This window comes from Dipodomys merriami, unplaced genomic scaffold, assembly GCF_024711535.1.
Source record: "Dipodomys merriami isolate MVZ:Mamm:240054 unplaced genomic scaffold, mDipMer1.0.p SCAF_40, whole genome shotgun sequence".
In the NCBI taxonomy this organism is placed as follows: Eukaryota; Metazoa; Chordata; class Mammalia; order Rodentia; family Heteromyidae; genus Dipodomys; species Dipodomys merriami.
The window spans coordinates 8,598,596-8,626,514 of record NW_027205604.1 but is presented as its reverse complement, the minus strand read 5'-3'; the positions used below and the strand labels follow the sequence as shown (position 1 = coordinate 8,626,514).

At 41.5% G+C, this 27,919-nt stretch overlaps 1 long non-coding RNA gene across 1 annotated transcript; it reads right to left on the bottom strand.

Annotated features, from left to right (window-relative positions):
- Window positions 1-229: 229 nt before the first annotated feature.
- LOC138806539 (uncharacterized) lies at window positions 230-27,919 on the bottom strand. The gene is made up of 3 exons (XR_011365911.1): window positions 27,477-27,919; window positions 946-1,131; window positions 230-519 (listed from the first exon to the last, which is right to left on the bottom strand). It is a non-coding gene; the product is annotated as an uncharacterized lncRNA (long non-coding RNA).

Below are 27,919 nucleotides of genomic sequence, written 5' to 3'. Positions count from 1 at the left end.
TCTTGGGGAGAATTTATCCTCATCATTTTTCTATTTTATAAATTGAATGAAGCAGGAGGATTTCTTAAAACATTGTCATCTAGACAGAAAAACACATCTTCCTCTTTAATAAATGTTTCCTTACTTCAGTATCCCACTCAATTAGATTAGGCTGAATGCTTTTAAAAAGGACCTGAATGTAATAATGCATAAAAGTTGGTCTACGTCTTGCCATGAGCCTTTGCTGACACTTAATGAAATTTATTTAATTACTCTAGCAGCCCTGGGTTGGCTTCTGCACCAGGGTCATTGGAAAACTCCACCCTACAGTACTTGGGACACAAGAACATCTTCTGCTGATTGAAGCCTGTACCCTGCGGAAATGTTTTTAATGTGGTCCTTGAAGCATGTCCTAAGAAATGCTGTCAACACATATTCTTCCTTGTCAGGTCTTTATTTGGTCAGGAATCCTCCAGAGCTCTTTCTTTCTTCCTGTGACTTCACCACATTGTCTCCTATTTGCATTCCAGTCTGGTTTAGCTGTGTTCAATGAAGCAGAGGTAGCTGAATTAGAGAAACATCATCAACCCTGCTCCCCTAGAGAAAACTTCCCATCAGATAAATCACTAAACCAGCGACCATGCTCTAACACAGGGAAGGCATATCCTGTCACCTGATTGTCACTTGCAGAAAACACATTCACTGCATAAGAGGCGGGGGGCTGGCCCAAGGAACCATAGAGCATTCTGGGGTTGATTATAGAACCCCCCCCAGCAGAATACACACACACACACACACACACACACACATACACACACACACTGTATATATATAATACATATGTAGTATATATACTATATATAGAATATACTTATATTTATTTATATACTATATATCCAATATATTTGTAATATATAGAGATATTTTGTACTGGGGTTGAACTCAAAGGTTCATGTTCTTGCTTACCTTTGTTTTTTCCTCATGGCTGAGGCTCTACTACTTGAGCTATATCTCCAGTTCTGGATGACTGTTGGTTAACTGGAGTTTAAGAGTCTTGTGGATTTTTCGGTCCAGGTTGGTTTTGATCCTCAATTCTCAGATCTCAGTTTCTTGAGTAGCTAGGACGATAGGAGTGAGCCACTGGTGTCCAGCCTACATAGGTGAATTTTTAAAATAAAAGATTTTTAGCACTAGTATCTAAAATTAACCAGAAGGTATGATCTAATTGTTAAAAATCCAAGCACAGTGGCTTCAGCCTGTAATTCTACCTGCTTAGGAGACTTATCTGAGGCTCATAGTTTGAGAATAATACTAGGCAAAAAATTCGTAAGACTCCATCTCAACAATGGCTGGATGATCTGAGTATCACAGTTTGAAGCCAGCCCCAGCAGGAAAGGCTCTTATTTCCAATAAACTACTCCAAAAAAGTCAGAGAAGAACTACTGTTCCAGTGGTAGAGCGTTAGCCAAATAAGCTCAAGGACAGTATCCAGATCCTGAGTTCAAGCCCTAGGATGAGTTGGACTTTTTTTAAGTTTCTGGTGGTAAGATACCTTGAAATTCTTTTCAAGTTCGTGTCTTGATTGCAGATGGTGAGGAGGCAGAAGAATGGAAAGATGAATGATGAACAATACATTCACATATTTACTGTATATACATACAAATGGAATTGGGACAGGTTGGGTAGGGATGAAATAGGTGGAGGGGAGAGTACTAGAAGAGATATGCATTGTACACATAAGTGCGCATGTTAAATTGAAATCCTCTTGTATAGTTATTTAAATATAGTATTGATTAATTTCGGGCTGGGAAGGTGGCTCAGTGGTAGAGCGCTTGCCTTGCATGCCTGAGGCCTTGGGTTCGATTCCTCAGCACCACATAAGAAAAAAGAAAAAAGCCGGAAGTGGCTCTGTGGCTCAAGTGGTAGAGCGCTAGCCTTGAGCTGAAGAGCTGAGGGACAGCTCCCAGGCCCAGAGTTCAGGCCCCATGACCGGACCCAAATATATATATATATATTGATTAATTTCTTAAAAATATTTTCTTGGCCAGGCACCAGTAGCTCAGACCTATAATTTTAGCTACTCAGGAAGCTGAGACCTGAAGATCACAGTTTGAAGCCAACCTAGGTAAGAAAGCCTGTGAGACTCTTATCTCCAATTAATTACCAAAAAGTTAGAAGTGGAGGTGTGGCTCAAGTAGTAGAGTGCTAGCCTTAAGCAAAAGGGACAGAACCCTGGCACTCAGTTCAAGCAGCCAGGATTGTCACACAAGAAATAAAATAAATTCTTTTCAAGTACCTGTGATTTTGCAGGGAAACAGGAAGCCCCTCATCTGGTGGCAGAAAAGTTAATTAAAGAAATACAAGTGCAGAAGAGTGCTTAAATATGCTAGGATTTACATATAAGGCATGGCAAATATAGATTTCAGAGAGTATATAAGAATGTTTATAACAATGGGTATTTGGAAAAAAGAGATGGATTAACAAGAAACACAAGGGAAAGTTTTCACCATGCACTTTTTTATAACCTTGGGTTTGTTGAGCAATATTAATATATTAGCTAGAACACAAATTTAACCCAAAAAGTGGACATTTTTCTTTATGATTATTTTAATTTTTTTTTTGGGGTCCAGTCGTGGGTCCTGAACTCTGGGCCTGGGCACTGTCCCTCAGCTCTTCAGCTCAAGGCTAGTGCTCTACCACTTGAGCCACAGTACCACTTCCGGCTTTTTTCTTTTTGCTTATGTGGTGCTGAGGAATCAAACCCAGGGCCTCAGGCATGCAAGGCAAGCGTTCTACCACTGAGCCAAATTCCCAGCCCTTTATGATTATTTTAAAATAATGTTCTTCTAGCCAGACATGCATAAGTGGAAACAAAACAAAATAAAACACTAAATATGTAGAAAATACAGAAATCAGTGGAAGAATGAAAAAAATTCTTGTAGTCAGATACACACCTCACCGCAGGAATTCCTATGAGAATTCAGGGTTTTCTTCAAGCTAATCTCAGGTGAACATGTAGATATTGAGAATGAGATTAACCTATGAACTATTTAAGTTTAGCTTAGCATATTAGACAAATGTTTGGGGTTTTTTTGTTTGTTTTTTCCTTTTTTCCCACACCCCCAAATGTTTGTTTTATAGCAAAAAAAAAAAAAAAAAAAAAAAAGCAGATCCTCATATCTCAGCCTTCTGAGTAGCTAGAATTACAGGCATGGATGATTGGCCTCTGGTCCCTTTTAGTTTGCTAACAACTGAGGAAATGCTAAAAACAAGCCCTTATAAGTTCAGAAGAGCAACACAAGCTCAAGGTTAGAGGAGGAAACTTGGGAAGGACAAGTCATTACAGATACCAACCTCCTAAGTAGCTAGGATTACAGGTGTGAGCCACTGGCACCCAGCCCCTTTTTCTTTAAAAATCTGAAATTTTATGTTGTAGCTCTTGTGTTTCAGCTCAATAATACTCTGGCACTTGAATCACAGCTCCACTTCCAGCTTTTTGGTGGTTAATTGGAGAAACAACTTCACACACCTTCCCAGGCTGGTTTCTTTTTTCTTTTTTCTTTTTTTTTTTTTTTTTTTTTGTCGGTCATGGGGCTTGAACTCTGGGCCTGGGCGCTGTCCCTCAGCTCTTCAGCTCAAGGTGAGCGCTCTACCACTTGAGCCACAGCACCACTTCTGCCAAGCTGGTTTCAAACTCTAATTCTCAAATCTCAGACTCCTGAGTAGCTAGGATTACAAACTTAAGCCAATAGCACCCAGTTCTTCTTATTAATTGAACCCCTTCATGGAAACATGTAGATAAAAGTCAAGTCCTACCTTGAAGAATTTGAGATAAGAGTGAAGGAAACAGAAGAGAAATTAGCCAGTTCACACTGTTTGTTCAAAGTTTTCTATAGATACATAGTAGTAAATTGAACCTTTCATGCCTATGAGGAGAGCTGAACAATCATGAGGCCTAACTTAGATGGACACTACCCTTGTACGGAATCAGGGCCATAAAACTAGAAGGACAGCAAAAGGCTTTTGTGAAACAAGGTAAATGAGAATTCCCTGTGTGGTAAAGCAATTTAAGCCATTTCCTAGGATGAAAAATACATAGATGGACATGTGTAGTAGAGCACTGCTAAGTGCAGGAGATCCGGTAATGTATTCATTTACAGGCATATAAATATGATGAAAGAACTGAGGAAATTTGGTTCTTTGCCTGAAGAAAGAATTGTTATAAATAGTAAAAACTGGCCAGATGTCCGGTGCTCCTAAAAATAGGTAAGCTGCCACTGAGAAACCCAGCGCCTCACGGGAAATAATGAGAGAAACACAACTTCCCTCTATGGAAAACATCCACCAAGAAATAGCCAAAATAATTCCCTTCATTTGCCCATAAACCCATCAAAATTCTATGGAATGTGGTTACTGTATTTATGCAGTACCTATGTTCAGTAACCACACAAGCAGTAGCCGTCTTAAATAATAAGAGAGACAGACAGGCAGACTTCCCTGGGACCTGTTCTCTAATCGAAATTTAAGTATTAATGTAAATCTTCATAATCCTGAGGAATTTTCTACTGAAATCAACAGCTGCCAACAAAGAGTGACCTAGAAATAGATTCTATTGTATTCAGTTTTGAATCCTCACATTTGTGTTTTAAGATCTAGCTACTTAAAGTGAATTTCTGTGGAACATATTGTAAACATGTGTGGAAGTCTAACAATCCTTTCAAAACTGAATGCAAATGTTATAGTCCAATGCATTGATCCTGAGAGATTGAAGATCAATTATAAAAATAAGGAGGCCATCATTTTAATGAATATTAGCCCAGTTATCAAGTGTGCCATAGAATCTTTGAAGTCCTGATCAGAATGATGCCTACCTAATTGACACCACCTGATAGTGGGTGCTGTCAGGTCTGATTTTCTCTAGCCCTTCTGGTTTTGGTTTATTTTTTGGTCGGATGTGGGGCTTGAACTCTGGGCCTGGGCGCTATCTTTCAGCTCTTCAGCTCAAGGCCAGCGCTCTACCACTTGAGCCACAGCGCCACCTCCGGTTTCCTGCCGCGGCTGGCTTTGAACTGTGATCCTCAGATCTCAGCCTCCTCAGTAGCTAGGATTACAGGCATGAGCCACGCTCTGGCCCTTTCTGTTTTTCCATGTCCATATGAGGGTTTGAAGTCAGGCTTCAGGCTGTAGGCAGATGTTCTACCACTTGAACCATAGCCCCCACCTGCCTTTTTCTTTGTATCTTACACATGGTGTGATCCTTACTGGTGATTGCAGATGCCTGCCTTGCTTCCCCAGCAGTGCTGCCTAAGACAGCTATTTTCAATGGAATATTAACGAATTATTTTAAATACAGAACTGAATTGAGTGTGTAGTTCACTCTTGTAATACTATTACCTGGGGGAGGAGGGTCACAAATTTGAGACGTCTGGACCAAATAGTGAAACCCTATCTCAAAGAAAAAAAAAAATTTAAATACCTCCAGACACTAGTGATTCAGGCTTATAATCCTAGCTACTCAGGAGACTGAGATCTGAGAATCACAATTCAAAGCCAGCTGAGGGGAAGATAATGTAACTCAAATCCAATTAACCTGCAAAAAGCCAAAAGTGGAAGTGTGGCTCAAATAGTAGAACCTTGAGCAAAAAAAGCTGAGCATGCGCACACATGCGCGCGCACACACACACACACACACACACACACACACACACACACACACACACACACACACATCCCTAAATACAAAGCTGATATTTATGGCCAATAAATAATCCACTTAATAACAAATATTGCTACTGCTTATTAATAATAGATGTTACTGAGGATTAATACTCATTATGGAAGCCTAAAAAAGTAGGGAAAGTTGGGCACTAGTGGCTCATACCTGTAAATTCTAACTGCTACTCAGAAGACTGAAATCTGAGGATGAAGGTTTGAAGCCAGCCCAGGTAGAAAAGTCTGGTGGAGTCTTATGTCCAATTAACCACCCAAAAGCCAGAGTATAGCAGTAGCTCAAGTGGTAAAGCACCAGCCTTGAGCAAAAGAGCTTAAAGGGAGCAGGGTTGTAGGTCAGTAGCAAAGCACTTGCCTAGCAAGTGCAACACCCTGGATTTGATCCCCAGTACCCAAAAAGAAAGGACCAATAATAATAATACCGTTTAACAAAACACACCTTTGTCAAGCACTGGTAATCTCATACCTGTAATCCTAGCTACTCAGGTGGCTGACAGAATCCAAAGGAGGATCTCAAATCTCAGTCTTTAAGAAAGAAGAATGTGGACCTTGGATACAAAATTGGCATTGGTTTGTTTCTTTGGCTTTATTATATATCTTAAACATAAACCTGTAAGGTTTTTCAAATGTCTAAGCAAAATGTGAGAATTTTTTTTTTTAATGGCCAAAACACTTCTGTAGATAGGTAACAATTTCTTTTATCTTTTTCTTTCTTTTCTTTTTTTTTTTTTCCGGTTGGTTGTGGGGGCTGAACTCTGGGCCTGGGAGCTGTCCCTTAGCTCCTCAGCTCAAGGCTAGTGCCCTACCACGTGAGCCACAGTGCCACTTCTGGCTTTTTCTGCTTATGTGGTGCTAAGGAATTGAACCCAGGGCCTCATGCTTGCAAGGCAAGCACTGTACCATTGAGCCACCTTCCCAGCACCAGGTAACAATTTCTAAGCATAAACTATAAGAGAAATAATTCACACCAGTTAACTTAATATCACCTGATCCTGCTCCACCCCTTCCATCTGGGATCCAGGGCCCACTGGCATCCAGCAGCCCTTTCTACGGCTCCCCACCACCTACGAAACATTCCCTACACTGGCATATTGATTTTCATGAACTCACATGCTTTTCCTCCTTTTGAAGCAAAATTTTAAAGGATTGTACTGCCATGTAAACTCTCCGCCTTCAATGTACAATTTTAAATGGATGGATTTCACTGGGCTAGGTGAAAGGCAAAGCTCTATGTCGACATTCATTTGGTTGGAGGTTTTGCTACAGCTGAACAGACATTGCCATCTACTGTTGAGAAAAAGTAAAATGGTCAAGACAAAAAGTTTTCAGCCTTGCTGAGGTTTGGATAGATTAAAATGGAGGGGGGGTTGGAGGGAAGTGACTTAGTGAAAGTAGTCAGTTTCATTTCATGCACGCAGTTATTCAGTATCCATAACGTAATTTGAGAACTGAAAAGAATAAAAAGAGAATACACCAGAGAGCTTCTCCTGAATTAAAAAAAAATGCTATGCATAACTATTCCTACTTTTGATTAAAGGCTGAAAGCAAATCATGTTTCTATTAGCTACTACAATGAAGGAGAAGAAAGGTAATATGTTTAGCTACCTTCGTTTCAATACTTGACTTTGGTCAAGTTATTTTCTTTATTATCCGAGAAAGCCACTAGACAAAGATTTTTAGATTTACTTATGTTTTCTTTTTTTTTAAATGTAATTCCCAATTTTTCAAGTAGAGAAAGCTAAATTAGGGCAAAAAAAAACTACCACAAAAGTAATGCATTCCTGCCAGAGGCTGGTGACTCACACCTATAATCCTAGCTACTCAGGAGGCTGAGATTTGAGGATCATGTTTCAAAGTCAGCCCAGGCTGACTTGACTCTGTGAGATTCCTCTCCACCTAATGACCAAAAAGCTGGAAGTACCAAAAAGCTGTAGTTCAAGTGGTAGAGCACTAGTCTTGAGCTAGGTACAGTGCTTATACCCTGAGTTCAAGCCCCAGGACTAGCACAAACAAACAAACAAAAAATCATTGGAGTCAGAGAATCTTGCCATATCCAAACTCTCCTTCTCATAAATGGGAAGTGGAGTTCTGAGACTTCAGATCAATCAATGTGAAAAACAGTCTATCTCTTCAATAAACCACCAGAAAACCAGAAGTGGTGCTGTAGCTCAAGCGGTAGAGTGTTAGCCTTGAAATGAAAAGCTCAGGGACAGCACCCAGGCCTACAGTTCAAGCCCCATGTGCAACAAAAAAAAAAGGGGGGGGGGGAAGGGAAAGGGACCACTGTGCACTGTGCATGCCCATGCCTATATGTAAATGGGAAAATTAATGCTTGTTTTAAAGAGTAGTATTATAAAGCTGGGCGCCAGTGGCTCATGCCTGTAATCCTAGCTACTCAGGAGGCTGAGATCTGAGGATCGAGGTTCAAAGCCAGCCTGGGCAGAAAAGTCTGTGAGACTCTTATCTCCAGTAAAAAAAACTAGAAAACTGGAAGTGGCGCAGTGGCTTGCCTTGAGCTGAAGAGCTGAGGGACAGCGCCCAAGACCAGAGTTCAAGCTCCATGACAGACCAAAAAAAAAAAGAAAAAAGAGTAGTATTTTATTATCAGATGTTCTTGATCGATAATTCTGTGTCCAACTACTATGACTTGTTTCACCAGCTTCACTAGATGTCCATACTAACGCTAGGGTTCACTGTTGATAAAGCATCCACATTCGGGCCCCAGTTAATGGGTCCACTTAATAAATGTGTGCTGCACATCAAGTCTGTGTCAGAAATACCAAGTTTAAAGAGATACCATTTCATCCTTTGAGAAGCTTCAGGGACCCAGTGAGTCAGAAGCTCAATGCTGGACTTCAAAGTTCCATGATGGAGGAATGAAGGGATGCTAGGTAGAATAAAAGTCGAGTAGATTTCTGCTTCAAGTGGAGCAGCCAGCTCTGTGGGAGGCAGGAGTTACAGAAAGCTGAATAATGCATGGCCCAGCAGAGAAGGCCCTGGTCCTGAGAACCATGCTTCATCGTGGATGCTCCGTGCTCCATGAGCGTTGGTGGGAAAGCACCACACATGTAGGGTTGTCACAGACATCTATGCCTAGTGCTGCATGGGGAAGACAGAAAATAAAGGAAATATGGGAGAGCTTATGAGCAGTGGCTAGCAGAACCTCCGGTCCTCTGAGCCCTCATCCCTCAACTGGGACCTTGCATGGCTACTGTCCTAGTAGATGGCTCTGCCACATGGCCCTAGGAAATCAGGTATATCTATGACCAGTCATCTATGACACAGGACCAGAGAAAAGACCTTGACAGATAAAGGAAGGCTTCTGGTGCAAGAGCTGCTATCAGTCCTCTTGGTGAGCAAACTCTGACTTGTCCACTAATCTGCAGAAAGTCGGGGATGAGCCCCCAGCACAAATGCTCCGTCACACACCCTAACTGACCATACTACAGAGTCCCTGTTGGTGACACTGGTGGTTTTGTCATTCACTGCTGTAACCCAACACTAAGGGGACTAACAATAGGTAGGGTAGAAGAGAGGGAACATGCCATGCTTTTGTTCTACTGAATCCCTCCACCACTTTGATTATAGTATTTATACATTCTTTTTTTGGGGGGAGGGGGTCCAGTCGTGGGGACTGAACTAGGCCTGGGCACTGTCCCTCAGCTCTTCAGCTCAAGGCAAGCACTCTACCACTTGAGCCACAGTGCCACTTCTGGCTTTTTGTTTTTTGCTTATGTGGTTCTGAGGAATCGAACCCAAGACCTCAGGCATGCAAGGCAAGCACTCTACCACTGAGCCACCTTCCCAGCACCGTATTTGTACATTCTTAACTTAATAGTTAGCTGTATGTTTCAACAGAAATAAATATGGTAACAAGTAAATATAGAATAGAAACAATAAACAAATATATCTACCTTGATTATATGAGTCTGGAAAAGCTCAAAATTCAAAATCCTACGGACTGTTTCTACTGAATGTGTATCAGTTTCACACCATTGTATAGCTGAAAAGCCATTGTATCAAACCATCATAACCCAGGGACCATTTGTGCCTCTAGACTGATTGTTTCTGAGAGCATAACCTGAACTGAAGGCTCTTGCTTGTTCCTCCAAAGACCTGATTAGAAACAACAGGTGTCAGGGAACCACCAATTGAGATGAAAGAGGTCTCCCCTATGTGGAAAGATAGGTGGGAGAGAAGAGACCACAAGGAAGACATTGCATATGGTTCAGCTTAGAAATTAAGGGACCCAGAGAGGAAGTAGAGAGGGTAAGGAGGACAGTGAGGCAAGGGAGACATTCCTCATGTGGAAAAGGGACAAGATTTCGAGACTACTCAGGTAAGAGCCAGGTGGGAAGAAAAGTCTAATATTCCCTGCTCTCTGGCAGAAAGACAAATGGATTGGGAAAGGGAGTATTTCAGAGGGAGATGAGAAAATAAAACTAATTTAAATTTTTTCATTTTAAATAATTATAGATTCGGGCTGGGAAGGTGGCTCAAGTGGTATAGTGCTTGCCTTGAGCTGAAGAGTTGAGGGACAGCGCCCAGGCCCAGAGTTCAGGCCCCACAATTGACAAAAAAGAAAGAAGGAAAGAAAGAAAGAAAGAAAGAAAGAAAGAAAGAAAGAAAGAAGGAAGAAAGGAAGGAAGGAAGAAAGAAAGAAAGGAAGAAAGAAAGGAAGAAAGAAAGAAAGAAAGAAAGAAAGAAAGAGAAAGAAAGAATTATAGATTCACATCAATTTCAAAAATAAGAGTGATCCTGTATACCATTCTTTTAGTTTCCCCTATTGAGAATTTCTTACCAGCCTGGCGCCAGTGGCTCACCCCTCTAATCCTAGCTACTCAGGAGGCTGAGATCTGAGGATCACAGTTCAAATGCCAGCCCGGGCAGAAAACTCCATGAGACTCTTATCTCCAATAAACCACTAGAAAACCGGAAGTGGCGCTGTAGCTCAAGTGGTAGAGCACTTGCCTTGGGCTGAAGAGTGCAGGGATAGCGCCCAGGCCCAGAGTTCAAGCCCCACGACCGACAAAAAAAAAAAAAAAAAAAAAAAGAATCTCTTACCTACCTACAGCACAATATCAAAATTCAGTTACCATAGGGACATTGTATGTGCACACACTGTGTGTGTGTGTTGTGTTCTGAAATTTTATTGCATGTACAGATTTGTATAGTCAATAATGTAAGCAAGATAATGAACTATTCACCTACCCCTACCCATCTATAGTTAAATCCACCATATCTCACTCCCTTTGGCACATTATTCCCTGCTAATATTTTAATCACCTCTCCTCAGAGGGGAGGGAATTAAGAGGCTCAAATGCAAGTGAATTTCCCCCAGGTTATCTAGATGGCAAAACTGAAATGTAAGCCCAGATAGTCTCAGTTTAGTACTCCTATATATGTGGTCAGTAGGTTTCCCATCTGGCCTATCAAAACAAGTGTCCCTGCTAATATGTAACTTCTGTTAAATTAAGAATGCACAGGTACTATAATCAAAACTATGGAAAGTTTCCCAAAGAATCAGATCAAGAGAATATTATTTCAGTAGAATAAAAGCATGGCATGTTTCATCTATTTTACCCTAGTAAATAAAGGACTCAAAAGAGACACATTTAATAAATTGGAGGGGGACAGAGGCAGTGTTGCTTTGGGGAATCTCATCTATCCTCAATTGTTTATCTTACATTCACACACACACACACACACACACACACACACACACACACACACACACACACACACACACACACACACTTCAACTCATATAACTCTCGTTTGTCTCTTCTCCTTCACAATCAAAATAAAGAATTCCACATCTCCCACCTCTATATCAATTCTTACAACTCATTTCTCAATCTGCTGTATTCTGCCTCTTACCTCCCTATTCCACCAAACATGTGTTACCAACAGATTCTGAATGACCATGTAATGAATTGCCCAAACCAATGTTTTTTGTTTTGTTTTGGTGGTACTAGGGGCTGATCAGCAGACTCACTTGCTATGCAAGTGCTCTATCACTTAAGCCATTGAGCCATGATCCCAGCTTTAGTTCTTTTGGGGTGGAGTCTCATGTTTATCTCTGGACAGGCTTGGACAAAGATCCTCCTACTTATGCTTTCCATATAGCTGGGATAGGACAGCGTGTGTCACCATATACAGCAATTGGTTTAAATGGGATTCTCACTAACTTTTTCTGGGCCTTGAATCACAATCCTTCTGATCTCCTCCTCTCAAATAGCTGGAATTACAGGCATGAGCCACCATGCCTTGCCCCAAACCCAAGATTTTGGAGAATGAAAAAGCACAGTATTAATTACTCTGGAATGACAGGAATGAACAACCTACCCAGTATACAAATTGGACTTATGGCAACCTTGTTTTTTTGTTTTTTGGTCGGTCCTAGGGCTTGAACTCTGGGCCTTGGTGCTGTCCCTCAGCTCTTCAGTTCAAAGCTAGCACTCTACCACTTGAGCTACAGTGCCAGTACTGGTTTTCTGATGGTTTATTGAAGGTAAGAGTCTCTTGGACTTTCCTGCCTAGGCTGGCTTTGAACTGCGATACTCAGATCTCAGCCTCCTAAGTAGCTAGGATTACAGGCATGAGCCACCAGCACCCAACTACACTTAAAACAACTTTGTATGTCTACTTGAATGTTTCATATTCACTCAATATGAAAACATGAAGTCTTCCAATATCCTACAATCATGTTCCTCCTACTATGTCTATGTTCATCCCATTTGCTCTAGCCAGAAATGGGAATCATCACCAATTTGTTCCATCTCCCTATTCTCTCTTACCCATTCCATAAAATCTCTACCCTACATTGACCTAAAATATAAGCCTCTTTCTTCCCTCTTCCATCTATTACCTTGGTCTTCTTCTCACTGTACTCTGACATAAAAACTTTTCATTTTCCCTGGCACTCTATAATTACTGTATATATTTACTCATTTATTTGTCACTATCTGTCTCTTTGGCCAAACTTTGGAGATCCAGAATTCTGATCACCCCAGTGCCAGCATTTAGCATGATGCTGCCACATAGCAAATGTTGGATGAATATTTATTGTATGAATGAGTACATCAATAAACACCCTACAGAATACTCATGGAAAATACTGATATAGTGTGAAATTGGGCTGGGTGCTAGTGGCTTATGCTTGTAATCCTAGCTACCCAGGAGGCTGAGATCTGAGCATTGCAGTTCAAAGCCAGCCCAGGCAGGAAAGAAAGTCCATGAGACTCTTATCTCCAATTAACCACCAGAACACCAGAAGTGACACTGTGGCTCAAGTAGTAGAATGCTAGCCTTGAGCTGAAGAGCTGAGGGACAGCGTCCAAGCCCAGAGTTCAAGCCCCACGACCAACAACAACAACAACAAAAATAGTGTGAAACTGAAATTTCTGTCACTGGGTCCTTGAGCCCTATTTCAAATCAGCAACTGGGCTCTGGGCGGTGACTTATGCCTAGCAGGCATAAGGCCCTGAATCAAACCCCAATACTGTATAATTATTTAAAAATCAACATCTAGCTAGGCTCTAGGGACTCATGCCTGTAATCTTAGCAATCCAGGAAGCTGAGATCTGAGGATCGCAGTTTGAATCCAACCCAGACAGGAAAATCCTCATGAGACTCTTATCTCCGATTAATCACCAGAAAACTGGAAGTAGAGCTGTGGCTCAAAGTGGTAGCATGCTAGTCTTGAACAAAAAAAGCTCAGGGACAGCTCCCAGACCCTGAGTTTGAACCCCATGACAGAAAAAAAAAAATCAAGATCTGAATCTCTGAAGCAAAGACCCATGATTACTACAAAGACTAACTTTCAAGTTAGTCTGGGGAAAAGATAAAAATTAATTAAGATAATGAAGAGAAGAAGTGGGAAGAATACAATAAAAATTCAATGCATATTCTATAAAATTAAGAGAAGTGAAGGAAGGGTGGGCAAGGATGTTTAATGGATTGATATTAATCAAGATCACTGCACTTATACACTATTTTGTGGAGTGGTAACTCCTTTGCACAACTACTTAAAGATAGTAAAGATACATATATAATATTTAAAAATTAACATAAAAGTAGAAGAAATTAGAGAGAAGGGTGAACTTTAACCTTTCCCTCAGTTCTCCTTTGATTACTGCTTTCTGTATGATACTGTTTTAATGCCTTATTACATACCATCAAAGAAAATTACATTAATATATAGGTGAAAAGAATCTTTGTGGTTAAAGAGGAGCATCTGTCTAACAGAGGGAGAGAAGGCTGCTCATATGGAAGCCAAAAGTTCAGAAGAACTATCAGAAAGTGATACTATTTTTCTACAGTCATCTTGTTACAATAAATACCAAAGGAAGATTTATTCTGTTATTGCACTCACATGCTTGACAGCTATCAAGTAACATCCATTTAATTAACTTTTTATATTCACTTCTAAAATTAACTTGCAGACAAAAATTGTACTAGAGAATATTCCCACATCACTAATAACATCATGTATGTGAATCTCTCTAATAAACAACCAACCAATAAGGCAAGAGTTAGCACTGGGAAAGGAAAAGAGAGAGGGCAAAGGGCAGGAGAATATCAAGTTCTCATCCTGTATCTCCTTATTGAAGAGCTATGCAACAGACACATACACAAAAATGGGATAAGTCTTTTGTCTCTAAGGATAAACATTCCAACCATACTAAGTATCAGCTATGGTCCCAGCTTCCTACTTTGGTCGTCTCACATCCTTAAATAACATAGGGCGTCAAAATTTGTTCTGCTCCTATGAATTACAGCCCCTGTGCTTTGCTATTCAATATTATAATAATCACAAGCCATGTCTTTGGTATTTGGTAGTTACAAAATATCTCATATAGGAAGATATTTATATGCAAATATAGCATCTGGAAGTTGTGTGTCCTGTCTGTACAAAGGGCAATGTATCCCAGGAAAAGGAAAACCAAGTGAAAGAAGACTGAGTCCCCAAAGCCTCTAAGTAAGTTCTCCTGGGCTACAGACAACAATTTCTTCTAATTCCATGCCACAATACAAGACAGCAATCATAGCCAGATGCTGGTGGCTGTAGTCCTAGCCATCCAGGAGGCTGAGATCTCCTCAGATCACAGTTCAAAGCCAGCCTGGGTAGGAAAGTCCCTGAGACTCTTATCTCCAATTAATCACCAGAAAACTGGAAGTGGTGCTGTGGCTCAAACTGGTAGAGCACTGCCCTTGAGCAAAAGAGCTCAAGGACAAGCTGGGAAGGTGGCTCAGTGTTAGAGTGCTTGCCTTGTATGCATGCATGAGGCCCTGGGTTCGATTCCTCAACACCACATAAGCAAAAAAAAGCCGGGAGAGCCACTGTGGCTCAAGTGGTAGAGTACTAGCCTTGAGCTGAAGAGCTGAGGGACAGAGTTCAGGCCCAGAGTTCAGGCCCCACAACCGACAAAAAAAAAAAAAAAAAAAAAAAGCTCAAGGACAGTGCCCAGTCCCTGAATTCAAGCCCCAGAACTGACCAATAACTAAATAGAGTAGATAGATAAATAGATAGATAGATAGATAGATAGATAGATAGATAGATAGATAGATAGATAGATAGATAGATAGATAGATAGATAGATAGATAGATAGAGATAGCAATAATATTGCAGTCTAGCCACTCTTCCTGCATCAGTTAAAGTGCTTTTGACAGAAGCAACGAAAAACCCTACACCAACTGACTGAAATAATCATGTATTTGCAAAGTTCAGAAGGAGAGCAAACTTTGAAATAGGATCAACTCCCAGCATCTGCTTTCTCTGACTTCTACCTTTGCTTGTTAACTGTCCTCAAATTAGTGCCTTCTTAGTTGCAAGTCACAGATAGCTACATTCAGTACTTCTTCATTCCCATTCAAGGGAAGAAACAGGAAATTTCCAAATAGGAATGAAAAGACACTTACTTCATCTAGTCATTAAACTGAAGTTCATTGCTTCACATTGATTTCGATATGCTGGGACTGTTTATGGTGGCAAGGAGAGGGGATTAGAACAATCCCTAGATATGGGCAGGGTTAACCCATCCTGCCTACAACATATGAATGAAAGTAAGAAGGCAGAGTGATACAGGTAAGGCAGGCCCATCTTCAGCCTCTGCATTGATGACCCTTGACCCTGACCTCTGCAATTTAGAGCCACAAGTTAAACAGCAAAACAATTTTAGAAATATACTCAGTGTGAATATCCTCCCCCCACACACAAAATGTATGTGTGTCTGTCTATCCCTCTGTCCCTCTTTCCCTCCCTCAAATCTTTCTTTCTTTCCTGATATAGAAGAGTCATCTTCCTATCTCCATGAGTTCTGCATTGATAGCCGTATAGCCCTGATCCAGGTGCCTTAAAAATCACAGACAATCTAAGAAATTAACTCAATGTGGTCAAAAACTATTGGCAATGAAATCAAGGTGGAAAAGAGGATGTGGGAAAAAATAAGATAAAAGAAATAATTTGTCCATCAGTTCAGTCACAGGACTCAGAAAAACTAAAAGAAAAAGCAAGTTATACAACTTGTAGGTGGGGATGGGAGGGAAAAACTGGGAGAGAATGAGGGAAAGGGTAACACTGTCCAAAAAGAAATGCACTCATTACCTAACTTATATAAGTAACTCCTCTGTATAATAACAATAAAAAATTAATTTAAAAAGATAAATTAGGAAGAAACAGATTTAAGGGTTAAAATGAAAATTTAGTTAAATTTAAATAACATAGAATTGTGCTATATCACCTGTTTATACAAGCTTTCCCTCCAAAGAGACCTTTATTTTATTTTTTTTTGGGGGGGGGTCTGGTCGTGGGGCCTGAACTCTGGGCCTGGGCACTGTCCCTCAGCTCTTCAGCTCAAGGCTAGCACTCTACCACTTGAGCCACAGCACCACTTCCGGCTTTTTTCTTTTTGCTCATGTGGTGCTGAGGAATCAAACCCAGGGCCTCATGCATGCAAGGCAAGCGCTCTACCATTGAGCCACCTTCCCAGCCCCCCAAGAGACCTTTAAAAATAAGGGATATGTCATTTGAATTCTCAACAATATGAGCAATACAACATGTTGCAGTGTTTGTTAAACAAATATCACAACTTTGCAAATATTTCATTTATTATAGTATGTAATAAAATTATTATTGAAGTTGGATTTGATCCCCAGCACAAGAAAAAAAGATTGCTGTTATTATTTTTAAAATTTAACTGATTTTTCACCCAAGTAGATAAAAAAAAAAGTTAATTGACCATTACGTATTCTTTTTTTTTCTTTTTTTTTTGTCGATTGTAGGGCTTGAATTCTGGGCCTGGGCACTGTTCCTCAGCCCTTCAGCTCAAGGCTAGAACTCTACTACTTGAGCCACAAAGTGGTTTATTGGAGATAAGAGTATCATTGAGAGCTTGGGAAGGTGGCTCAGTGTTAGAGTGCTTGCCTTGTATGCATGAGGCCCTGGATTCGATTCCTCAGCACCATATAAACAGAAAAAGCCAAGCCGGGCGCTGGTGGCTCACGCCTGTAATCCTAGCTACTCAGGAGGCTGAGATCTGAGGATCGCGGTTCAAAGCCAGCCCGGGCAGGAGAGACCGTGAGACTCCTATCTCCAATAAAACCACCAGAAAACCGGAAGTGGCGCTGTAGCTCAAGTGGTAGAGCGCTTGCCTTGAGCTGAAGAGCTAAGGGACAACGCCCAGGCCCAGAGTTCAAGCCCCATGACCGACAAAAAAAAAAAAAAAAAAAAAAAAAAAACAGAAAAAGCCAGAAGTGGTGCTGTGGCTCAAGTGATAGAGGGCTAGCCTTGAGGTGCAGAGCCCAGGGACAGCGCCCAGGCCCAGAGTTCAAGCCCCACGGCTGACCAAAAAAAAAAAAAAAAAGGCTCACTGAGTTTCCTGCCCTGGTTGGCTTTGAACTGCGATCCTCAGATCTCAGCCTCCTGAGTAGCTAGGATTACAGGCATGAGCCACCAGCGCCCAGCCTATTACTTGTTCTTTAATTTTTAAAAAGTATAAAAAAGGAGGTCTTTTTTTTTAGTTCTTGTTTATTTTCTTAGTTTTCTGTGAACTAAAATTGACATTGAACTCTTTAATGTGTAGGTTTAATTCCTGGGCAGGTTACTGAACTTCCTCAAGTGATTTTTACCTCCCAGAGTTTCAGTTTCTCCATTTATAAAAAGAAGATAATAGTGGTTGCCTTGTCTCAGAATATGCCATGAAAATAAATCAGATAAATTGCTTTTTCTGTGGAGAGGGGTTCTAGAAAAGATTATTAGATATAATGATAAATACCCACAACTTCAAAGATACTTTTAGATTGCCTCCCTCCCTCTTTGAATCTGTTAAGCCTAACAATAGCCCTGGATTAGGTTAGGTGTTTATACCTTTTTGGCAAGCTTTCACCTCTTGTTAAAGCAATAAATGGTCTCCAAGCAAATGTATTTCTCATTCTTTGATAGCTATACTTCCTTGTTTGTACACTTAAAGATGATTATCATCTGGCATCTGAGGTCAAGTTGAACTCTTCAGTGTCATTACAGTTCAACTGTGACCCTGAATTTTTCTTCTAAGTTGAAAATAAGTCATCTGGCTCACATTAGCCAGCTATTTACATTTAAAAAGAAATTGTTAGGTGCATACAACTGTTCTCTGCAAATCATATGTGTAAACAGTATTTTTCTCATATTGCTACCATGCCTTCATTCAGAAATTGATCACACAAAAAATCCAGTATGTATATTTCTTCATCTCCACATTTTTTACTGAATTTATTTAAATTGCTTTTTATAATTATGCCTTTAAATCCTAGACAGCCATAGTACACCCATAAGTGTCATGAAAGTAATAGCTACAGCCCCAAGATAAAACACAAGATAAAATCCTATGTTTTATTAATAGCATCTAGAGCAACATCAATGTTCATGATTAGTCTCATATAAGAATTCACAAATTATTATAATTTCTACCTTTCACCAATTATTATCATTTCTACCTTTCACCACATATCTATGTGCTCAACACAAATGAAAACCATTTCCTAGACATACACCAGGCTCATTCCTATAATCCTAGCTATGGAGATTTGAGGATCAAAGTAGAAGGTGAGCTCAGGCAGAACAGTCCATGAGACTCTTACCTCCAGTTATTCAGTTATTCCAGTTATTGGTTGGTTTTGGGGTTTTTGTTTGCTTGTTCATTGTTTTTGTTTTTTGTCTGTCATGATGCTTAAACTCAGGGCCTGGGCACTGTCCCTGAGCTTTTTCACTCAAGGCTAGCACTCTACCACTTTGAGCCACAGCGCCACTTCTTACTTTCTGGTGGTTCACTGGAGATAATAGTCTCATGGACTTTCCTGCCTGGGCTGGCTTTGAACCACAGTCCTCAGATCTCAGCCTGCTGAATTACTAGGATTACAGCTATGAGCCACTGCCAGCTCCCTTCTAGTTTTGATAACTTTCCTGTGACCCTGGGGAGAGGGTTTGAGAAGGGACCTAATTCAGAATTAACAACCAATCAGAATGCTACAGGACCTGACCAATAAGATGTTACCTTCCAAACAAAACACAGTCAGAGCACAACCCAGGGTATAAGAAACTCTAGTTACACAGACACCTGAAAGCACTTCAGAGATGGAGACAAAGTCGCAGAGACAGCTACCTGATAAAGAGGATGAATGACTGTACTTCTCACCCAAATAAAGTTCTTCACACTCATCCTCCACTGGTGTGGATTTTGTCAAATATCTAAGATATGAACCCATGGAGGCTGCCACCATGCTGGCGAGGAGCAGCAACACTGGCAGGCACTGTCTGCTGCTGAGCTGCTGCATGTAACACTAGGCAGGCATTGCCTTCTACAGGGCTACAACCCTAGTGATCCCTGCCAGCTGCTGAGCCAAAAGGATGGTGTGCTCTCTGCTCACCCAGAGTGACTGCAGAAAAATCTGTACCAATTCTAACTAGGAAAAGGAGAGGGAAAGAGTGAGGAAGTTCAAAATAAAGGAAGATGGCATAAAGAATCTCATTGAAAGACACTGATTATGAGGTTTGAGATGGAGAAAGAGGAGACAATAGAGGTTGTTCTTAGTAAAATTAATATGTGCATTGTTAGGTTTGCCTAGAGAACAGCCAGGAGGATGTTCCTCTTTGTGAAAGACAGCATGAAGCCTTACCAGAAATCACCTTCCCGAAACCAGTAATCACCTGTCAATCACCTGACTGAGGGTTAGCAAAGGACCCCAGACTCTGAGGTCACTTCCTCATCCCTTAAGGTCACTTCCTGAACCTCTCCATCATGTCTCCTTTTGACAGTGAGAGGTTTTCTGGCTCTGAGATCACTTCTGCATCCGCTGTGGCCACCTTTCCCTCCCACCTTTCCCTATATAATACCTCTCATTCACAGTCCCCTCCCTCTTTTTCTTCTCTTTTCTTTTGTGCAAGCTAGCAATTTTCTCTCCCCAATAAACTCTTGTCTGCCTCAACCACATGGCAGTCTCCTTTCTGTGAACCTTACATGCATGTCTGATGCCAAGGTGAAACCCCTTAGTGTAGGACAGAAGAATAAAACAGGACCTGTTGGAGATAATCAGTGGGAGTAATCAGAGGTGGTGAAAGAGGATGGGTATGGTAGTAGTTCATTTGCAATATGAAGATAAAAGAATGAAACCTGTTGAAATTATTTTAGAAGCAAGGATAGAGGTAAGGGAGAGTGACAGAAGGGATGCATTTTATTGAACTACATTGTCTGTCTGGAAATGTTCCCGCTGCCTGTAATCCTAGCTATTCAAAGGCCAAGATCTGAGAATCAAGGTTCAAACCCAGCCTAGGTAGTAAAGTCTGAGATTCTTATCTCCAATTAACTAGCAAAAAGCTGGAAGAGGAGCTGTAGCCCAAGTGGTAGAGCTCCAGCCTTGAGCAAAAAGCTAAGGGACAGCACCTTGGCCCTGAGTTCAAGCTTCAGGACAAGCATACACACACAAAAAGTTAACCTATGGGGATGGGAATGTGGTGTAGTGGTAGACTGCTTGATTAGCATGCATGAAGCACTGGGTTGGATTCCTCAGAACCAAATATACAGAAAAAGCCAGAAGTGGTAGAGCACTAGCTTGAGCAAAAGGAGGTCAGGGACAGTGCATAGGCCCTAAATTCAATTCCCAGGACTGGCAAAAAAGAAAAGAAAAAGAAAAAGTTAACCTACTGTAGAAGGTCAGATTTTGTCTCAAAAGGTTTTTTTTTAAACAATTCTTTTTTTGGGGGGGGGGGTGTCCGGTCGGGGGGCCTGAACTCTGGGGCCTGGGCGCTGTCCCTCAGCTCTTCAGCTCAAGGCTAGCGCTCTACCATTTGAGCCACAGCGCCACTTCCGGCTTTTTTCTTTTTGCTTATGTGGTGCTGAGGAATCGAACCCAGGGCCTCGAGCATGCAAGGAAAGCACTCTACCACTGAGCCATCTTCCCAGCCCTCAAAAGGTTTTTTTTTTGGTCGGCCGTGGGGCTTGAACTCTGGGCCTGGGTGCTGTCCCTCAGCTCTTCAGCTCAAGGTGAGCGCTCTACCATTTGAGCTACAGCGCCACTTCCGGTTTTCTGGTGGTTTATTGGAGATAGGAGTCTCACGGTCTCTCCTGCCCGGGCTGGCTTTGAACCACGATCCTCAGATCTCAGCCTCCTGAGTAGCTAGGATTACAGGCGTGAGCCACCAGCGCCCGGCTTTCAAAAGGTTTTTTGATTGCTGGGTGCCAGAGGTTTGTGCCTGATATCCTAGCTACTCAGGAGGTTAAGATATGAAAATCACTGTTTGAAGTCAGTGTAGTCAGAAAAATCTATGAAACTCTTATTGCTAATTAACTACCAAAAGCCTTAATTGGAATTGTTGCTCAAGTGGTAGTGTTAGCCTTGAGCAAAAAAGCTCATGGACAGCACCCAGCCCCTCCTAAGTTCAAGCTCTAGGACTAGAATACACAAAAAGATAGTTTTAATTCATTGAAATGATTTTAGATACTAACAACCTGAATGAGGCCCAACTTTATGGGTTATAAGAAAATATTTCACAAGACTATCCTTACTTCAGACACCAATGACAAATTAAGGGACCCCTCACTCTCTTGGTTCCTATTCCTTAGGTTTGAAAGTTTACTTCAATAACTTATAGGACTCAGGTAAATGCTGTGATTATATGATTAGAGTTTTATTTTAACAAAAACATTCAAATCTGAGCTAGTCAAAGGGAAAGATACATAGAAGTGGCCTGGCAAGGCCTCAAAGGCCAAGTTTCCACTATTCCTCTTCTTATATCTCACCAGCACATTATTATGCAACAATACACAGATACTGCCAACCAGGGAAGTTCATCCAAGCTTCAGTGTGTCCATAGTTTTTATTAGGAGCTCACTCTTGGCATGGTGAGTTCAATTATTGGCCATGTGACTGAGTCTCTACCCACTTCTCCATTCCAGTTCTCTAACAAATACTTCAACTTTATGACCAATCCCCATCCCAAACTACTCATTAGCCTAAGCCATACTCATTAGCATAAATCATACCTATTAGCATAAACCATGCTCATTAGTATAAACCATTATGACAAGTTCAAGATGTACATCATGAATAAGAAACATATTCCTACCACTCCCAAAATTCAGTTTGGAAGCTAATTCCCAGAAATCCAGACCAAAAGCTAGTCTTTAAAAAAACTTTACACTCATAACATTTAAATTTTCTTTCAAATTATCTCAACATTTTTAGACCAGTATGGGAGCATTGTGGATGACTAGCAGAAGCAGGATGGGCTAACAAGGAAAGCAAATATAGTCAGAATAGATTGTTTGCAACTATGAAAACAGAATAAAACAGTCCTGGGGCTTGAACTCAGGGCCTGGGTACTTTTGTGCTCAAGGCTAGCACTCTATACTACAATTTGACTTCTGGCTTTTTTGGTGGGTAATTGAGGATAGAAGTCTTACAGGCTTTCCTATCTTGGCTGGCTTCAAACCACAACCCTCAGATTTCAGCCTCCTAAGTAGTAGGATTACAGCATGAGCCATTAGCACCCAGCATGAAAAAAGAGATTTTTAGGCCTGAGAGTTGTAGCTCAGAAGTAATGAAGTCTATCTCCAGTATAAAACAATTTTTAAAACATTTTTATCTTTCCTTACAATACTGGCAATTTTAGGTTTCCATTCCCAAGGCAACTGCCTATTTAAAAGGGACCATCTCTGTATATAAACTCCTTTCTTGGCCAAGAGTGTGGCTCAGTGGTACAGTGCTGTCCTAGCATGCACAAACCCCTGGGTTTGATTCCTCAGTGCCACAGACACAGAAAAAAACAGAAATGGTGGTGCCCTCAAGTGGTAGAGTGCCAGCCTTGAGCAAAAGCAGCTCAGGGACAGTGCCCAGGCCCTGAGTTCAAGCCCCAGTACTGGCAAAAAATAAAATAAACTTTTCTTAGTTATAATTCCTTCTTTTATTTTTATGAAATTCACTCAAATCTGTAAACCTTGGGCTGGGAAGGTGGCTCATGGTAGAGTGCTTGCCTTGCATGCATGAGGCCCTGAGTTTGATTCCTCAGCACCACGTAAGCAGAAAAGGCCAGAAGTGGCCTTGTGGGTCAAATGGTAGACCACTGGCCTTGAGCTGAAGAGCTGAGGGACAGTGTCCAGGCCCAGAGTTCAGGCCCTACGATTGACAAAAAAAAAAAAAAATTGTAAACCTTGGCCTAAGCCTTGGATATTTTTGCTGTTTTTATTTCTATCACAAAATACTGCTGTAAGACGAGTATAGGTGTTTGCTCATACCAATAATTCTAGCTACTCAGGAAGCTGAGACCTGGCATTACCAATGTTTGGAGCCAGCATGGGTAAAAAGTCTATTAGACTATATCACCTAACAAAGTGTCAGACTGGAGGTATGGTTCAAATGGCAGTGGACCAAGTATGAGCAAGAAAGCCTATTGAGAGTGATGAAGCTCTGGAGGGAAACATTGCTGCCGGGTGCCAGCGGCTCATGCCTATAATCGTAGCTAGTCAAGAGGCTGAGATCTGAGGATCACAGCCTGGAAAGTCCGTGAAACCCTTACCTCCTATTAATCACCAGAAAACCAGAAGTGTATTGTGGCTCAAAATGCTTGAGCAAAAAAGCTCAGCAACAGCACTCAAGCCCTGAGTTCAAGCTCCATGACTGACAAACATGCTTTATATCACTGAACAGGAAAGTTATACCAGAACCATTCAGGAGGCTAAGGCTGGAGGATCTCAAGGGAAAAAAAAAAACACTGCTCCTCTACACTTTGTATAAATATGGGTGTATATGTGCACACATTACACCTGAGTTATCTATTTATCTCTTAAGAGTCTAGAGTTAGGCTAACATGGATATTTTATTTTGCAGTGTAAGCAAGAAGCCAGTGCTGAACTTAAACTCATAAACTTCCTGCCTCCGTTTTCCCCAGTGCTAGGATTATAGGCACATACTTCCAAACTAGTCTAGTATTTTTTTGAATTGTAAAACCAGCATGGCTAAACTGAAATCATTGTCACTTTCAAAGTCAAAAAAAGAGTCAACCCAGAACCTTAGAAAGAGTTCTTTTAGTCAGTATAAATGATACAAGAAAGAAAAGCAAGCAGTCAGGGAACTGTGGTCTATATAATGTGCAGATGGAGGATAAGCTGATAAACCAAAACTTGCCAAACAAGGAAATGCAAGTTGGGATGCTACAAAAGGACAAGGAAGTGGGAAGGATAAAAGAATGAGGAAATAAGGACAGGACAATAAATCTATGACAGCACAACCTTGTAGGAAATAGAAAGACCTGCCAATCAGAAAGCTCTGTGTGTGTGGGGGGGGGGGGGGGGGGAGGGAGGGGAGAACTCAGGGCCTGGGCACTGCCCCTGAGCTTTTCTTGCTCAAAGTTAGCACTCTACCATTTGAAGCACAGCACCACTTTAGGCTTTTTGGTGGCTAATTGGAGATGAGTCTCAGGTACTTTCCTGTTTTGGGTTTGAACCTTGATCCTCAGATCTCTGCCTTCTGAGTAGTTCAGATTATAGTTGTGAGCCACCTGAGCCAGCTTAGAAAGCTGTTTTTAAGAATGTCAATTCTGGGGGCTGGGAAGGTGGCTCAGTGGTAGAGCGCTTGCCTTGCATGCATGAGGCCCTGGGTTTGATTCCCCAGCACCACATAAGCAAAAAGAAAAAAAGCCGGAAGTGGCACTGTGGCTCAAGTGGTAGAGCGCTAGCCTTGAGCTGAAGAGCTGAGGGACAGCGCCCAGGCCCAGAGTTCAGGCCCCATGACCAGACCCCCCCCAATAAAATAAAATAAGTTAAAAAAAAAAAACAAAACAAGAATGTCAATTCTTGGGCTGGGGAAGGTGGCTCAGTGGTAGAGCGTTTGCCTTACATGCATGAGGCCCTGGGTTCAATTCCTCAGCACCACATAAGCAAAAAGAAAAAAGCCAGAAGTGGCGCTGTGGCTCCAGTGGTAGAGCGCTAGCCTTGAGCTGAAGAGCTGAGGGACAGCGCCCAGGCCCAGAGTTCAGGCCCCACGACCAGACCCAAAAAAAAAAAAAAAAAAGAATGTCAATTCTCCTTATTTAACCCAAGACCAATCTCTCTAATGAAGCTGGCTCAAGGTGATTGAAATGAGCTCAGCCCTGCCTTACCATGGCAGTCTATGCCAGGAAATGAGGGATTAAGTTAAGTATGGGTTTTTTCTGACTTGGATAATCTGAAAGGGAAGAGAAAGAAAAAACAAAAATCTCCATTTTCAGTATTTTTAAAACTCCAGCTTCCTTCAGGAGCATAACATGTCACATTCTCCTTTATTATTTGAGATTCAGCATTACTGAAAATAAATGAAGGGGACCAATATTCTTTTCAAACTTCCTCTATGCTCCTTTTCCAATATAGCCTTACTCCAGCTACATTCCCATCAAATCACTGGTTTAAATTGTATAATACATTAACTATTTTAAAAATAATTTCCTTTTGTAAAGTTGTTTTGTTGAATTTGGGGGTCTGGGTGTTGTCCCTCAGCTTTTTCACTCAAGGTTAGTGCTTTAACCACAGCTCCACATCCAGCTTTTTGGTGATTAATTGGAGATATGAGTCTCAGACTTGTCCTGCCCCAGCTGGCTTCAAATTGTGATCCTCGGATCTCAGTCTTCTGAGTAGCAAGGATACAGGCATGAGCCACCACACTCAGCTTCTCTTTGCAGTTTTACTAGCTATTAAAATGTAGGATATCAAATGTAAGAACCAGATAACTGGATTAATTTTAAACTTACTGCAAGGCATGAATGCTGTAATCGAGCACTCTGGAAGTGAGGCAATAAGATTGAGAGTTTCAGGCCAGCCTGGACTAGAGTAAGACATTCTGAAAAATTCCTACTTTTATTAAACCACTACTTTTTATATATAAGAAAAAAATGGAGGGCTGAGAAGGTGGCTCAGTGGTAGAGCGCTCGCCTTGAGCTGAAGAGCTGAGGAACAGCACCCAGGCCCAAGTTCAAGCCCCATGACCAACAAAAAAGAAAAAATGAATAACAGGAAAGTGAAATAGGCTCTGTTTGGGAGCTATCAGAGAGAGGTTTTAGGAAGAAAATATATGAGGATGAATACACCATGAAATTCGAACAGTGGCCAAGCACCAAGGGCTCATGCTTGTAATCCGAGCAACTCCAAGAGTCTGAAATCTGAGGATCATGGGTCAAAGCCACCCTAGACAGGAAAGTCCATGCAACTCTTCTTTCCAATTAACAACTAAAAAGCAGGAAGTAGAGCTGTGGTTCAAGTGGTAGAATGCCAGCCATAAGGGACAGCACACAGGCCCTAAGTTCAAGCCTGGGGACAGGAACATGTGCGTGTGCATGCGCGCACGCGCGTGTGCGCACACACACACACACACAAAGCAAAATCTGTTTCATTTATTTTAATGGAGAAGGGTGAGTTCCATCAGGATTACATAGTGTGTATATGGATATGTCACAATGAGATCCTCCTTGTAAAGCTAATACAAGCCTGTAATCCTTCTCAGGAGTCTAAGATATGAGGATCACAGTTCAAAGCTAGCCCAAGCAGGAAAGTAAGTGTAACTGTTATCTCCAATTATTCACAGAAAAAGCCAGAAGTGATGCTGTAGCTCCAAGTGGTAGAGTGCTTGCCTTGAGAACAAGAGCTTAGGGGCAGCACCTAGGCCCATAACCAGCAAAAACAAAACCTGAGAAAAGCTATCCTTCCTTCAAGACCCCCACACCACTGTAGTTTGTAAATGTGGAGCTTTGTGGCCACTAGATGGAGCAGTAACCAAAGGTAAATGTCTGTAGCAGTCTTTAGAAGGAATCTTAAGAGTGAATAGGTTTAAATAAATTACTTCCTCAAGAATAGAGAATGACAAAAACAACTGCTAGGACTTTATACTCTTTACATTCCTCCTGTTCTTTTCAACAAACCCACAATGACTAGAAAGTACTTTTCCTTAAGAAATGGAAAAAACCAGAAACCTGTATTTCAGGGTGTTTTGTGTGTTGGATTTCAATTCTGGGGCTTCACATCAGGGCCTGAGCAGTCCCTTAGCTTTTTCCCTCCAGGCTGCTCTCTCGCCTGAGCCACAGTCCCACTTCTGGTCTCTCTGGCGGTTAATTGAAGTTTCATGAACTTTGCTGTCTAGACTGACTTCAAATCGTGGCTATATCTCAGACTCCTGAGTAGCTAGGATTATAGACAGTCAATGAGCCACCAGTGCCCAGCTTTCTTCCCCACCTTTCTTAGTGATCATAATTATGTAAGCAACCTACTTTTGATAATCAGCCGAGATGCTGTAGACGTATAACTCATTATCGTCTACAGAGTAGTTCAGTCACCGGGTCGGGACACCCTCAGAAAGTGAAGGCCCTTAAGACGACTTTTGGGGGGTACGTAGCCGGTAGGTTCTTTTAATCCAGTGGGCTCATTTCCTTTCCTGAAAGGAACAGACTTAGGGGTGGGGTTACCACCCCACCAGTTGTGAGGATGGGCCAGAAAAGAGGGCATTTATTTCCCTCTGGCCAGATTCCTCCATTTAATCTCTCACACCTGAAGGCCGAAGATGAAAAAGGACCTCAATGGAATTCAACTTTCACCGGGAAAACTACACCTACTACCAATATATCCTTCTATTCCGGATCAAAGGGGTCGGAGGGAGCGAGGCGAACGCCAGGTGCCAGTGATGTCGGCCTCCGGGATGGGACCGGGCGCCAGC